This window comes from Pyxicephalus adspersus, chromosome 4, assembly GCF_032062135.1.
Source record: "Pyxicephalus adspersus chromosome 4, UCB_Pads_2.0, whole genome shotgun sequence".
Classification (NCBI taxonomy): Eukaryota; Metazoa; Chordata; class Amphibia; order Anura; family Pyxicephalidae; genus Pyxicephalus; species Pyxicephalus adspersus.
Window position 1 is genome coordinate 48,544,777 of NC_092861.1, and position 15,425 is coordinate 48,560,201.

The window sequence follows — 15,425 nt, forward strand, 5'->3', positions numbered from 1 at the left end:
ACTGCTTCCTAAAAGCCCCATCAGAGGTTTTGAACTTCAGGGGTCCATCTGGTTGTGTATGCAGGTACATGGGTTAGAACACAATAATTCTACTCATTAGTGTAGAAAAAAATATCACAGACTAGGATAGTGTGTTAAGACAGTGGTCGCCAACTTTTTGGAGCTCAGGGACCACTCAATTTACAGACTCCGGATCGAGCATGCACATGGAGCCGTGTGTCACTCAAAGGGGAAGAATGATACCTCCCCCAAAGTGATGTCACGATGGCAGAACCCTCCTACTCAGACCTGCAATGGGAGAGTGCCCTGAGCATGCGATTCCTCCTTCTTCTGACCCCGCTGGCAACGGCCAGAGCCGCAGATCACCAAAGGTTTTCTCAAAGACCGGACCGCCGGTTGGTGACCGCTTACCAAGCTCTGTGATGAGCGATGGATGCCCCCAGTCCCCACAGTGGAGATCTTTAGGGAAAGGCACACCTGCCATGTGCTAGCACTTGTAAAAAAGTAACCCAGTGTGTCTAAACACAATCCCTAAAGCCCAACTCAAGTCAGAATTTTTTTAAATCTGGGTAAAAAGGGCAAGGGCTTGATAATCTGTACCCTTTTGGGTAATTTCACCAGTTTTCCCCTTTCTACATGTTCTGATCTGACATTGATCAAATAAACAAGATGGATAACTGTCCCCAGCAGTGATACAGACATCTTTTTTATTGCTGTCTAGGTCGTTTTGCCCGGATGATAATGAACCCCCATATTTGTTGCACGTTCATCACAGAGGCAGAAAGTAAGGGAAAATCTTGGCAGTGGGCTCAAACACAGCAATACAACCTCTCCGAAATATTAACTCTTTCTATAAATTGCTTTAAGAAAAAGCTGGATGGTTTTCTAGAACACAGAATATACCTGGGTATTGAAGTTTTAAAGTGAAGACAACAGTCTGTTGATCCAGGGAACATCTGATTGCCTCACATGATCAGAAAGATTTTTTTTGTTGGAGAAAATTGGAAGGGTTTATTTGCCTTCTTCTGGATCAATTGCGCATATATGTATGTATATATTTGTAGAATGTTTATTTCCCTGATGATTGAACTTGATGGACTTACATATTTTTTCAACCTTCCTAACTAAGTAACTATGTAATGCCTTGGTATGCTGAGTACATAGAACTTCGGCTTCTAGTACAACCAAATGAATCCCTCTGCAGATCTTTTACTGTAAGGTCTGTACAACAATGCTACATCCTTATGATGAATACTTTAGTTGTGAAATGCTATTAAACCAGTATGCAATTTATAATAAACCTCCTGCATATAACATCACAGACCTTCCATCTTTATCTGTACTAATGTAATAGGCCCAGCACACTGATACTATAGTAATACATTGTAACAAATTGGAGAAAACACCCCATCAAGAATACAAATACTGATCAGAGTGTGACTTAGGAAGCCATATATCTCTAGTTTAGTCACATCATTGGGAGTAACTCACTCACTTATACATGTGTATGGTACAAGATGTAAAACTGTGTCCAAAGCAGATTAAATAATTCACAATAGAGCATTCTGCAAGCTACAAAAAAGAAGGGGCCAGATACTTCTTCTTCTATACTTATTTATCAGTTTTAATGCTGTCATAAATATATGAAAAGTTATTTATGTAACCCCCCCCCCAAAAAAAAAAAAATATATTATAGTTTAGCAAATTATTTGTTGTTTTTTACCTACCCTTCATTTGCACTGATTTTAATGGCCGGTATTGTTGTCTGATCATAGAGGCTTCTATTATTTTCAGAACTCGCAAATGCAAAGGAAATGTTTACTCCCTTGATGTAGTTCTGGGCTGATGCGAGGAATACATAGGTAACAGCTTGCATGTTTAAGTTAGGAATTTCTCTGTTCTATATGTGTACTTTTATAAAACCAATCTCTAGGCAGTACTAGATTGTAAAATGAATTCCAGTCTGGCACAGCTTCCGAGTCTTTTAACACTCACAGGAATATTTTCATTGAAAGCCTAACAGTTCTGATTTCCTTATTACACCAAGGTTTGACAAATGCAGTTCCTGTATAAACTATAGATTATTGAAACAGGTAAAACTTCTTATTATCTGTAACAAAATATATAGTTGCTGAAAAGTAAGCTTTAATAAAGGGAATACAAAGTTTTTACAAAGATTTTTTACAAAAATTTTAGATATCCATGTAAGAAAAGATCACCTTGATATCTGTGTAGGTTCTCATTTATCCACTTTTTTATTTCTAATGAATTTTAGAAACAATCCCAGCATTAAGGTCAAATACATAGCACAGTCATTTTATTCTAAAAATCATGGAATGTGTCAAGCCAGATGTTAATAGTTCAAGAACAGGAGGCATGAATAATTTGCAATCACAATATTCTCCCTTGGTGTCAGGAAGTTTGTATAGGTGAATTGCCAAATCACTGGGGTAGAAATGTGAACATTGTGTAATATGTAGAAGACAGATGGTGTTGAAGTCTCCCAACCATATTTAGGGATAGTTGTTCCAGGTTGACTCATACTGCTGTTATTACAGCTCATGCAAACCAGTTGACTGCTCTTGATTTAAATTATCTTATCAATACTTGTTAAAATATATAGACCTTAATATTAGTTGGTGGATACTTTAGTTGTTATCCACAGTATATATTTGTTCTAGAGAGACAAATGATCCACAGCATGCACAAAATGGTTCACAGCTTCTGATTTTCATCTTCTGATTCATTTTAATGGGAATGGCTGGGACTGAAGTTCAGAAGGTCTGAAATGGCCCTAAGATTTAAAAAAGTGTTCCCTATTTTGCAATAGTCTTAACAACGAATATCTATTTTTTTGTAGAAGCACTTGTAAAACATACAATCTGAAATTCCATTAAAAACAGAATCAGCGCCTTGCACTAGAGACAGTGAAGTCACAATTTATGACTATACAGGTCATTGACATGAAAAGTACCAAAGCTGTAAAATCTTCAAAACAACTAGCATTTCCAAAAAGCGGGGTCACCAGTGGCAGCTTCCATATCGCTCTTAGTACATGTCTTCATTGAACAGAATAGTGTCAATGGTATTTGTTCAAGAATAATGGAAACATTATGGAAATATTCTCTGTGTGCCGATTCCTACAGATAAGTAATGTTGTCATTCTTTGTATTTGATAGGCAGTAGTATGTTCTCTGATGCTTGAATATTCTGTGGGCACTTTTCTACATAATGTCAGAATATGTCCAGTGTAACAGGCTATAACATTAAGCAATGTTTTATTTCTCACAGCAGTTATAAACTTGAAACAAGAAACCACAAAAAGTCACTCAGTTAAATATTTCTGTCAAAACAACAAAGAAGAAGACAAAGGGCTATAATTGGCTTTGTGCAGGACAAGTACGGCTCTCAAGAAAGTCAGCAATAATAGTCATGCCAAATACTAATAACTGTTCTGTAATGTATAATGAAATAACTTCAACCTCAAATAAAAAATAATATCAAAGTGCCCATAGAAAGCTGATCTTTACTGGCTACCCTGAGTTAGGAATAATATTTTATGATGCTGTAAATTAAAAATATTATAACTAAAAGCAAATCCAATACTGATGTGATGTCATATTGTTTTAGCTGTACTATGAGTATATTATATGATGTATTTTGTATTCCCATTAATGTTGATCAGTGACAGAGTGTAAAGTTTGGTGTCCTAAGTCACATGTATATTTCTTTATTAATAGTTAATGTAATGTAAGTAACTCAGTTAATATTTTGGGCCTGATTTATTAAAGCTCTTCAAGACTGGAGAAGATGAACCATCATGGGAGAACCAGGTAATAGAGCAAATCTGTAATGGATTTCTTAAAAATCTTTTGCTATTAGTTGGCAAATGTTTTAGTCCTGCTACCACATCTATTTTAGGTTTGCTCGATCACTCAGGTTCTCCCATGAAAGTCTATCTTGTCCAGTTTTGGAAAGCTCTAATAAATCAGACCCTTTGTATCAACTGGTTTCTCTATTGTGTATTTTGCAATTTGTAGCAATGCTCTAATATAGTGGGAGGACAATCCTTCCATGAGCGAGTTTCTTAGCTCTTAGTTATTAACACTCTTTTGTAAATCAAATAAAATCTTGTCCATCTAGTGATGCTAAAAAAAAAACATCTTGTGTAACCAATATGACATTTTATGTAATTTTAGTTTTACCAATTTCAATAGACTGTAATACATCATAACATCTAAGTGTCTTTTTGAAGCTTTGATGGAAGCAACAACACCTGTCTATTTATATATCGAAAAAAAAATTAATTAGGCCATAAATAATAGAGAAAAAAATCTGATTGGATGATATTTTGTTTTTCATGAACTTGGAAAAAATACATATTTGTCAAAAACCTAATATTGTGTGCTGTCCTGTAATGAAACAGAGCTACTTCTGCTAGTTAGTGACATTAGTCAGCGGTGTAATTGTTTTTGACCAAAAAAGTACAGTAACATTAGTCAGTATGACAGATTATGTGTAAAGTTACTTACAGGGATATTAGTTCTTACGTTGGAGGTAGACTTGAATTGTGCATTGACATTGGTCAGTCCCCAAAAGGGGTGAGCAGATGAGGCCATTAACCAATGAGGTGACAGAGGAGGGTCAGAGTGGACCAGATAAGTTACCAAAGATGTTACTGGTATGAGCAGAGCTCTGACAAACTAGTGCAACCGGTACCAAGAGACATAAAACAAAATGATGTACTGGATATAAAACTTGCTTTGAGGCTAAAGGCAACTGCTCTTCATAGGGGTTATAGTTGTGATCTGAGGATGAACTTAAAAGGAGATTGCCACAGAGGTGCGAAGACAAACAAAAGAGTTCAGTATAGGATCTATCACCTGTAAAGGATTTCCTAAAACCATTTGCTATTATTTGGTAAATGTTTTCAATCCTTGACAGGATCCATTCCAGGTTTTCTGGTTCACCCAGGTTCTCTCATGATAGTCCATCTTCTCTACTCTTAAAGAGCTTTGGTAAACCAGGCCCAGTATGTTGATCAAAGTTTGGATAGTTGTGTGGATTTTGGAATCTTAGGATGTATAGGTTGGATCCAACACCTAACCTACTCTTTTTATTATGTTAGTTATGTCACCAAACCTCTCATTTTACAAAACCTAGATCAACATCAGGGAAGGGTACCATGCAGCAACACTCAGAATATTATTCCGCTACCAGATGATACTTCTAGTGAAGCCATGTTACCAGAGGCAGCGTGACCATATTATCAGTCAGCCAAGCCATGTTAATAAGGACAGTGTGACCATATTACTCAGTGTGCTATTTTACCAGAAACAGAATACTCATATATTTATTTACAATGAATATTACTACATCACATCAGAGCTGTGCCCTCTAACCCCTATGTCTGTTATGTGCCAGACTCAGTAAGGCCATCTTGTAGTCATGTAGAACATTGCAGACTTGTAGTAACATAGTTGGTGAAGACACCCACAGAGGAAATGGAGGATGGGAATGATATTGAGATAGATGTCAATCGGATTCCTATAGTTCCTGTGAAATGAAGAGCTTGTTAAATGCTGTGTTTAGGAGCAGATGGATATTGGTCAATAAACAATTGGTTTGGTTGGAGTGTGGGTTGTGCTGGGTGGGTGAGGAGAAAGTCTCCTGGGGTGGCTTTGACAACAGCAAATGATAAATGTTTCTGCCGGGGTGTATAGTGTGCTCCCAGCAACCATTATTAAGGCCAGAATTGGTCTTCATACCACAAAAAGATTATATATATATATATATATATAGATATATATATATATAGATACATACATACAAATACATACATACATACATACAAAACAACACATAGTTGTTTTACAGTTTATCATTCTTCACCGGTTTTTAGAAAGACTACTGCTACCTTAAAATTCAAACATAAAAATTACATGGAATAGCAAAGCCATTTATATTGTAGTGGGATTGTGGTAAGGTATGTTTCCTTGTCCATTTAGTTTCTGGTAAAAGTAATAAATGTCATAGAAAAAATCAAAATAAAAAAATCTAAGGTAAAATCATGTATATATGGTAAAGTCAGCCTAATGTACTGCTGAAATATGTGTGAATTGTTCTACTGGTGTATTTGTGGTTCAATCACCTTTACCACACAATATGGTTATTGCAGTTTAGCAAAACAGGACAGTCAAGGATTCATCCTACACTGCAAATGTGACAAAGAAGCAGCAGCACCAAGATGAGGTCCTCCCTGCCTTTCCCTGAAGTTGAACATAATGTTTTGTCTTCCATGATTTCTCTTTGGTTCTCAACATAATCATTACATTTTAAATAAAATCTTTCCATTTTCATTACACTGGCTCTTGTGAAGAGTTATGGAAATACCCACATTCCTATATAGGTGGATGTTAATTTAGAGGATAGAAAGTTTCTAATCATGGTGCTTTTGCTTGCAGACTGTCCTAGGTAACAGTCCCATGTGGTGCCTAACCTCCATGGTTGAAAGGACTGAAATTTAATTGGCCTGATTTATTAAAGCTCTCCAAGACTGATAAAGATAGTCTATCATGGGAGAACCTGGGCAATCCAGTAAACCTGGAATGTATCTGGTACAGGATTGAAAACATTTGCCAAATAATAGGAAATTATTTTATTTAATTTTCATTTCAGGTTTGCTTGGAGAGCTTTAATAAATCAGCCCGAATGAATGAAAGGGGTGCGCTACAAAGAATCCTGTGCAACTGTGCAAGACCTAAGATAAGGTGGAGGCTCAGCTTTAAATGCATTCACAATATTAGTTCATGGAAAGTAATAATGCCCTGAATGGCTCAAAGAACTTGCTTTTAACAGGTGTTGCATATACTATGGATCAAATGATTAAAATATTATAGATAGATAATACATAAATGAATACAGTGTAAGTTTTTACATCTGCCTGGAGTCCAGCCTTAAGTCACAGATTTAGGTTTGTAAAACATCCTCTGAGAACAGCAATCAGCTGTTAAACATTTTGATTTTGTAATGTAAATGCAATAATACAAAAGGTAAATACAGAAAACATATGAACAAAAACACCTGGGTAACAGCTGGCTTAAGTATCAATAAGTATCTGAATGTATTCCAAGAAAATATAGTTGCTGCAGCTGACTGTATTATGCAACTTGTATAATATATTAAACATTGTAAAAGAGAATTTATCTGTTTACTACTTCGCTTTCCTTCTCAAAGAAAGTTTACATTTTATGTCAGAATTTGAGGGCTTTGGCCAAAAGTGTGTTTCTTCTATTCACCAACTGACTTTGTAATGATCCAATAAAATGTTAAGAAAGCTTTTTTTATAACTGAGAGTTCATATTTCAGTTGATTATTTGCACATAAGACTCTGCAAAAGCTCTTAGCATATCACATTTTGGATGTGTAACTCAGACTCCATGCTTGAAATAAATTCAGTACGTCACCTAAATATTGGATGAGCATGTCTGATAGTTCACATCTGTATAAAAAACACTTAGAAGATGTTCTACCTCATTATGTCAACTGATCTAAAATATTTTGGATTTTAATTTGTCTTACAAATACATTAAAATCAATAGAAAAGCATTTAACCTTTATTTACTAGTATGTGTCTTATACTCCTATGTGACCCTGGTGTGTGTGGTGACTATGGCTATGGTCTAAACCATACTCACTCGTATAAAGGGTCCTGTTGTCATAAAAAGATCTTTTTGGCATCTTTTTATGACAATTGGGTGTTCCTTTACCTATGACAATGAGGGTTCAATTTATAAAACAGTGAATCTGATATTCCCGACAACATTCCCTGGTGGAGATTTTTCAGCGTCCATGTGTTTTAAAGGCAGTAATTGACTCTACACATGGAAATGTTTCAGAGAATGTCAAATTCACTACTTTATAAATATACCCCTAACTAAATGTGATGTCCATTGTTGCAGAGTGCATGGTGGGAATAGTTTACAATTTAACATACAATAGGTTTTTAAACCACTAAAAAGGCATATATATTTTTGTACAGATGATTGTCAAAGATGAGCAACCCTGAACTTATCTATCTGTACATTTTGCCCATGTCTACCTAATAACTTTTAGGTACATTAAGTATATTGCCCATATTTTTAATAGTTAACTTTTAAGTACATTGGTCAATCTCAGTTCACATTGAGAATGATAAAGCAATGACCTTTTGATGAGTAACACACTATGCCAGTTGTTTATAGAGATTTAAGATCTTTAAGTTTAAAGATTAATTTATAAATTAGGACAAAGCATTGTCACCCTGTTACTTGATCATGGACCTTATTGGCAGAATCGCCAAGTATTTTTTTAACAAAAGCTGAAAAGATAAGCAACATTTTTGTTTCAATTATCTTCACATGAAATTTTAGGTGATTGGCTTTATAAGTAATAAAACTAAGCAGTATCCTAAATATACTTTGCATTTCTACTATAAAAGAAAAGCTCATAAAGCCAACTGCCTTTTCAGAGATGTAACGTAGAATAATGACATAGATTGATATGGCTGTAGTGACAAAGGTAGACAAAAGAAGGGGATCCGTTTACCTATTGTTTCCAAGCCATCTGCCAGGACATTTGTCTCTTTTGCTTTTAGGTCAATGTCCTCACTAACTCATTCATGCAGGTTCACCTAATAAGGCAGCTTTTGAATACTATATAGAGAGTAGGAATAATAAAACCACAGCTGTCGGATATTTACCTTGCAAACCCAACTAATGAAAAAAGCATTCTGAATGTTTAACTAGCAAGGCGATTTAGCGTATTTAATAATCAGCAAAAAGCAATAGCTTGTACAAACCAACCATACACCACGCCTTCAAATATCTGACTACAGTAAAAATAAATTATTCTGATGTTATGGGTAAATGCACTGCATTCTGGATACCAGCATTGCACTCAACATGGCTTTATTGAAAAATGATGCTGCTTTTAGAGTCTTAAACAGGTTTATGCAGCTCTAGATGAAATATAAAGTACAATAGATATATAGACATCTACTCTCTACAGAAATGAGTTTGTGGTATTCCACTGCTTCCTAATAACCATTAACTATAAAACATGACAATGGAGTGCATTACCTACCAGCTATAGTCATTATGTGGGAGCAATTACTACCAGGGGATGGTCTAATTGTCCAATTACCTAATATTACTTAACATGCAAGTGACACACTTTCTAGTCTGTAAAGAAGACTCCAGTTAATCCATTGGCATTCACTAAACAACATAGCCACTAACTTTATCCTTTCAGTAAGCTAAAACTTTTATAAATGTATTTATAGGAAGAGCATACATTACCAGAGGCAAATTGCCATTAAAAACATAAACAGCAAAAGTCTTTATGGCACCATAAAAGTGTATGTAAATTTTAGTTTTGAAACTTTGGCTCTACATTCCTTTGTCCTCCATAATACACATATTTCCTTTACTCTATATAATACGATTAGGACCCTCTAAATATCTGGGGAAACTGGCAAGTACACTGGATTCCTGTAGTCCTCTGATCATGCCGCCAAGGAAGAAGATCTATTCTGTCAGTTTAAGTTTTTCATCTTGTAATCAGCCTTACAGGCTGCCATACTTGTGCATGGCATGCCTGTAGTTTCATATTTAGCCTGCAACATCATAGGCTGATAAGTCCCCGAACTATTCCCACTGCATTGTCATAAGTCAGGATGGTATGGTATGGCAGACGTAAGAGGGTGGACAATGTGTGGAAATAAAGTGTGCAGGGTTTACATGTGGCAGAGAAATGTGGGCCATATATAGGGTATGATTGTGGTCAGTATCTGTGGGAGAGGGGAACATATAAGTTATGATACGTGAAGGTGTGGCCATGTGCAGTTTATGTGTAAGAGGATTGTGGAAGATGTGAGTAAGCATAGGACAGGCATGGGCAAACTACGGTCCAATAGGGATGTTTCTCCGGCCCGGTGCCACCCTGAGCAGGGTCAGGAGAAGGACCCCGCTGGGGCGCCAGAGCTGCGGAACATGTCCCCCAGATCTGAGCCTGCCATGAGAGAGCGAGCGTGCTGTGTCTCTGCACACAACCTGCCCACTCTCCTATCGCAGGCTCAGATCTGCGATGAAAGAGTGGGCGGGGTTATGCCATCATGACGTCACGTTCAGTGGCATCATGATGGCATAACCCCGCCTACTCTCCCATCGGCCCAGCCCGTCAAATTTTTTTTTAGATTGTGGCCCGAGTCATATAGTTTGCCCACCCTGGCAATGAAAGACAAAAAAAGATAGAAGATATCGGCACATAGGAGATGAAAGTGTGTACAGTGTATGTGTGTACTGGAAGGGGAAATGGAATACGTGAGTCCAGCAGACCCACAAAGGTAAAGAGACTTTAGAGTGTAAAGTTGTCTGTGTTCAGTTGGTTTTAATTATTGCACAGTAAAAAGGTGTCTTTCTACAAAAGAAGGGGGTAACCCTGAGAGAAAAGCAGACAGAGTTAAAGGGGTGTTCTGAATGAAGGCTATAGTAAGAAAAACTGTGGGTGTAAGGGAGAGGCCATCTCATTACTACTATTAATACTGGGAAATGAGGTGTGTGTGAGTTAGGGACATAGTATAGAGCAGGCATGTCCACCGGCCCGCACCCTAAAGTCAATATTATGCAGGCCGCCAGAACTGTTGGCCACAGTAAAAAATACAAGTGTACAAAAAAGCTATTTTATATTTCATAACAGTTGATCAACCGCTGTGCAATCATCGGCTCACTACTCGGCAGGCATAATCGGCAGGACGGGAGTCCCCATGTGTGCACAGGGAATCCCCTACGTCATTATAGTGGGCATGTGCTGTGCGGGACCCACACGGACCGAGCCCACTCTGATTCCAAGAATGTTCTCTGCACGGAGCCTGCACTGACGCCAGGCTCCGTGCACAGGGAATCCCTCACATCACCCTGGTGGGCATCTGTAGGCAGGGCAGGATCTGCGCAGACCACGCCAACACTAACCCTGAGTACATGCTGAATGGTTGGCCCACACATATTTTCACCTCACTAAATCTGGCCCTCTTTGCAAGAAGTTTGGACACCCCTGGTATGTAGGAAAGATCGGCAAGGTCTGGGGTCTTATGGGTCAGAAAGCAAATTTCTGTGAAATCAAAAGTGGCACTTACATTTTTCCTTTTATATAGGACAAGCAAAATTAGGGCAGTTTCAAAACAGGCAAGACTGGGGATATGGAAAACAATGATGATGTTGTAGCAGGCATTATATGTATGAACTGAGTTCATTACAGGTAACTCTTTCACTCACAAATGTTGGTTTTTATCCTGTAACCATACAGGTAAATGATAGGCATAGGGAAGTGTTCTCCATAGCTTGCCCCAAATGTGAAAGCTAATAGGGTTCCAATTTCACTTTGCACAGAAAGTAGAATTTTGAGAAATACATTTTGATCAAGTATTCACAGCCCTTCCTTGGAACACATTAAGAGGAGTATCTATGTCACTGCTATTTAGCCTTTTATAAACATGACATTCATTGTTGAATCTTTATATTTACTGATACATTATAGATCCTAAATTACAGTTAGGTTAGTGATAAAGTACACATTATTAATACTATTTTTCTTATGGTTTCATGGACACAAATACAACACTCACCACCAAATTAGAAAAGTCTACTCCATGTCTGCCCCACAGGAACTTTGTGGCTATTTTAGTCAGGAGCCAATTAAGCTGCTAGCTTTAGAACTTCGAAATACCCAGAGGAATCCTTGTTAAACACTGGATGAACATTTCATCATTCCCATAACACTCTTAGGAAAAATCAGTTATCAGTGAAGAATAACAGAAATACTAAATCTTGATGCAATGAAGTCTGGTTGGTATACAAGGTTAGTGTTCGGTTTTGTTCTGTGATACCCTTGCTCTTGTTTAGACACTGCCATCAGCTAAGTTTCTGATCATGTTCCTTTCAAATGCTTAAGTTTCAATGGGAAAGTAATAAAGGTCATTCAGCGGCATCAAATATCCATTGAGAAGTGATCAATTACACTATACTGAAGATTATATTCCTTTTATTACCTGCATAACTTACTGGGCCAATATTATAACTGTATACTGAGTATTATTTATCAAGAGGTGAACAAGCACTTTTATTTCTATATAACGTACATTTTTCTATTCAGAATAGCTGAAAATATTGTCACTTTTTAACCATACACCACTTCTAAGGTGATAGCAACTTTTATTACTAAAAGCTGTAATAACCATATGCATGGTTGCCTGTTTTCCTCCCAGAACAAAATGTTTCCAGATTTAGGGAAGCATTGGACGTTCCTTTTTTCTATGATATAGCACTGGGGACTTTTTAAGGGGTAAACCTAAAAGAAGTTTGCAAAGACAGTGTCCTGTATTCAATTTTTAACCCAAATTATTGTCATAGATCAACAAAGCCAAAGAGAGCCAGGCAATTGGTATTCTCTCATACCTGGTTTAGTTTAGGGCGAAATTTTAATGAAGAAATGGACAGACGTTAGGCACCTTAGCCCATGGTTGCCAGGGATGTACTGGGTATTTTGGCATCCCCCAGGTCCAGCCAAATTAAGATGACCAAAAACATACCTTCATGAAGAATATTGGGTACAGATGGCGGCATCCTTGCCAGAGTGAGGACAGGTGAGTGCAAATAAAAAAATCCTAATGAGGCAAGTAAGGTTATTTTAGGTTAAAGAACCTGGCTGGTTGCAATTCCTTACTTTTTAGATATAATCCTCCTTTATGTATAAACAGGAATTAAAGATTATGCCTGGTTCTGTCATACATATGAAGGCAGTTACCAAACACCACATCATAAAAATACTAATTCACTGCTTGTCTGCGACTTCAGTGCCTCCCGTCACCAGAACAATCATACAGCCAGTAAAGTTGGAGAGAATTCAGAACTCCTAATTGACATATTTATTATGGTTGAGTCACCGCAAAGCATTGAACCAATTGGATCAGCTAGACAACCATATAACTTGTGTTTTTCTAAAAGCAAGGCTCAGCAAACATACATTTCTCTCTGCACAGGTTACCTTTAAAAGTTTTTAAATGCAATCTCTGGTCCTATATACATAACTCATGTCAGTCAATGCTAAGCATTCATGTTTTTTAAATATTTTCATAGAAACAATAAAAGAATAGAATAAAAGAAGCAATGCCAGCGATAAAGGACTACAGAAGAATAACAGAAAATACAGCAAACCGTTTCCTTTGACAGATACAATCACAATAATCTTTTGTTGATGTATCAGGCGACACTGAAAACAAGATTACTGATATGTAAAAATATAAAGAGCAGCAAATACTTGCCTTGTGAAGGATATATATACATATATAAATATTTGTGTGTATGTATACAGTACCAGGTGCCAGATTAGGGGTAACGCAGGGGATTCAGCACCTCGGACAGCTCCAGAAAACGCCCATAGACCATCAATAGCGAAGCTCTGGGAGCTGCAGATGGAAGTAGAACTCCCTAGAGCTGATGAATGTTCTTATGACAGACAAAATGAACCGTCTTGCCAGAAAACACTATGCCATGTCAATTAAGTCTAAAGCCTAATAACCACCTCTCAGCTACAACTGAAAACACTTCTCACACAATAATGACAATGATGTTTCTGGAAAGCAACATTTTATCCTGGTGGGGCTCCGAGTGCCAGTCAATGAACTGTGCAATTAGCCAGGTAGGTACCAAATGCCATGTGCAGACTTCTGTATGATACTGGTATAATGTCAGTGCTTGGATTTATAATACACCTGTTACATGCAGATCTCCGGGGACCAGGGCTATAACTATCACTGCTGTACTGCTGGAAAATACCTCCAAATACAGAGGCTTCATAGAACTTTCAATCAATCTCCTAATTTGATCTTTGATATTTTATTATTTATTATATGATCACCCTAGTTTTATTGGAACAAAGACAAGTGATTGCTGCAAGCAGGAGTAGGCTTGCAGTATGATAAAACTTGTATATGCAGCAAACCCAGACATGATCTAATGATCTGTTTGTTGTGGTCATCCCCAGGCATCCTCTGATTACATGGAATATAGGACAATATAAGGAATCTTGTATTACCAACCAGGTTACAGGATTTATATTGCAACTATAAAGGAGAAAGATTTGTTTTCCTATTAGAGATTCATAATCATATCTCCATCTCTCTACATGATCCATATCTCATCACTGCAGATGCATTTTTTTTATCCCTAGATAAGGATAGCCATAGTGCAGGATAGTATGAGTGACCCCAGGTAAATGACACTTCCTCCTACACAGTGCTGGGGATGCTCTGGGACTACACAAGTCCCCTTCCTTTGGGACACACTGATATTTAAGTACAAGCTGCATGAGTAAACGCCCTTCTACAGCATTTTATTAAAAGGACAAGACAAATAAAATGTTCTACATGCAGCATACAGTGCAAGCATCACTGATAGGGATAAGACAGATGGCACTAAGAAAAGCTGCAGAACAGAGGATAGACATGGGTTAACCCCCCAGTGTCACAGAAATATATATATTGACAAGTAGAGGGGTAGGCATAGCATGGGATCAGGATGGCTAGGGTGATATTCGCCCATACACTCACCGAGTCCTGGGAATCAGCAGGCAGAGCTGAGCTCCATGTCTCCTGTCTGTGCGGCTGCCAGGGAGGGGGCGGAGTCAGCAGGATGTGCACGCACAGGTCCTGAATCATTCAGACTCAACCTGGGTCACGTGGCCTCAGACACATGCATTATTCATCACATTACCCTGGGGACAGGGGGCTCAAGTTGTCAGGGAATGCAAACAGGGAGCAAGGCAGCTGCTTGGGGGGAGAAGAAGAGGGGCTAAATGGGGAAAAGTAAGGGGAGGACTATTACAAAATACACCATGCATAAAGAGTAACTAAAGAGGTCCATTGGCCTATATATGCTTTACTAATATCCTATATACTAAACGAAGGATGTAATTATGCATGGAACCAACCTGCGCACTTACCACAACCGCCGCCCGCAAAGTGAACGTCGCCACCCAAAGAGCGCATGCCACCGCCGCTGAAACAGTTATCATAGTGACATGTAAACGTGAAAAAACACCAGGTGACACTTCCAGTCAGTGTGCTCTACTCCACAGTGCCCGCAGCTACTCCACTCCACAGTGCCAGCAGTCAGTGTGCTCTACTCCACAGTGCCAGCAGCTACTCCACTCCACAGTGCCAGCAGTCAGTGTGCTCCACTCCACAGTGCCAGCAGTCAGTGTGCTCTACTCCACAGTGCCAGCAGCTACTCCACTCCACAGTGCCAGCAGTCAGTGTGCTCTACTCCACAGTGCCAGCAGCTACTCCACTCCTTATAAAAAAAAAATTTAGAATAACTTTTTTAATTTAC

The 15,425-nt window shown here is 38.1% G+C and overlaps 1 protein-coding gene across 1 annotated transcript in view; it reads right to left on the minus strand.

Moving 5' to 3' along the window:
• Positions 1-14,706, minus strand: part of SLC7A14 (solute carrier family 7 member 14) — a 42,700-nt gene extending 27,994 nt beyond the window's left edge. Inside the window, exon 1 of the mRNA XM_072408097.1 lies at positions 14,645-14,706. The gene's annotated coding sequence lies outside the window, so the exon portion shown is untranslated. The remainder of the gene's footprint in view (positions 1-14,644) is intronic.
• Positions 14,707-15,425: the final 719 nt, after the last annotated feature.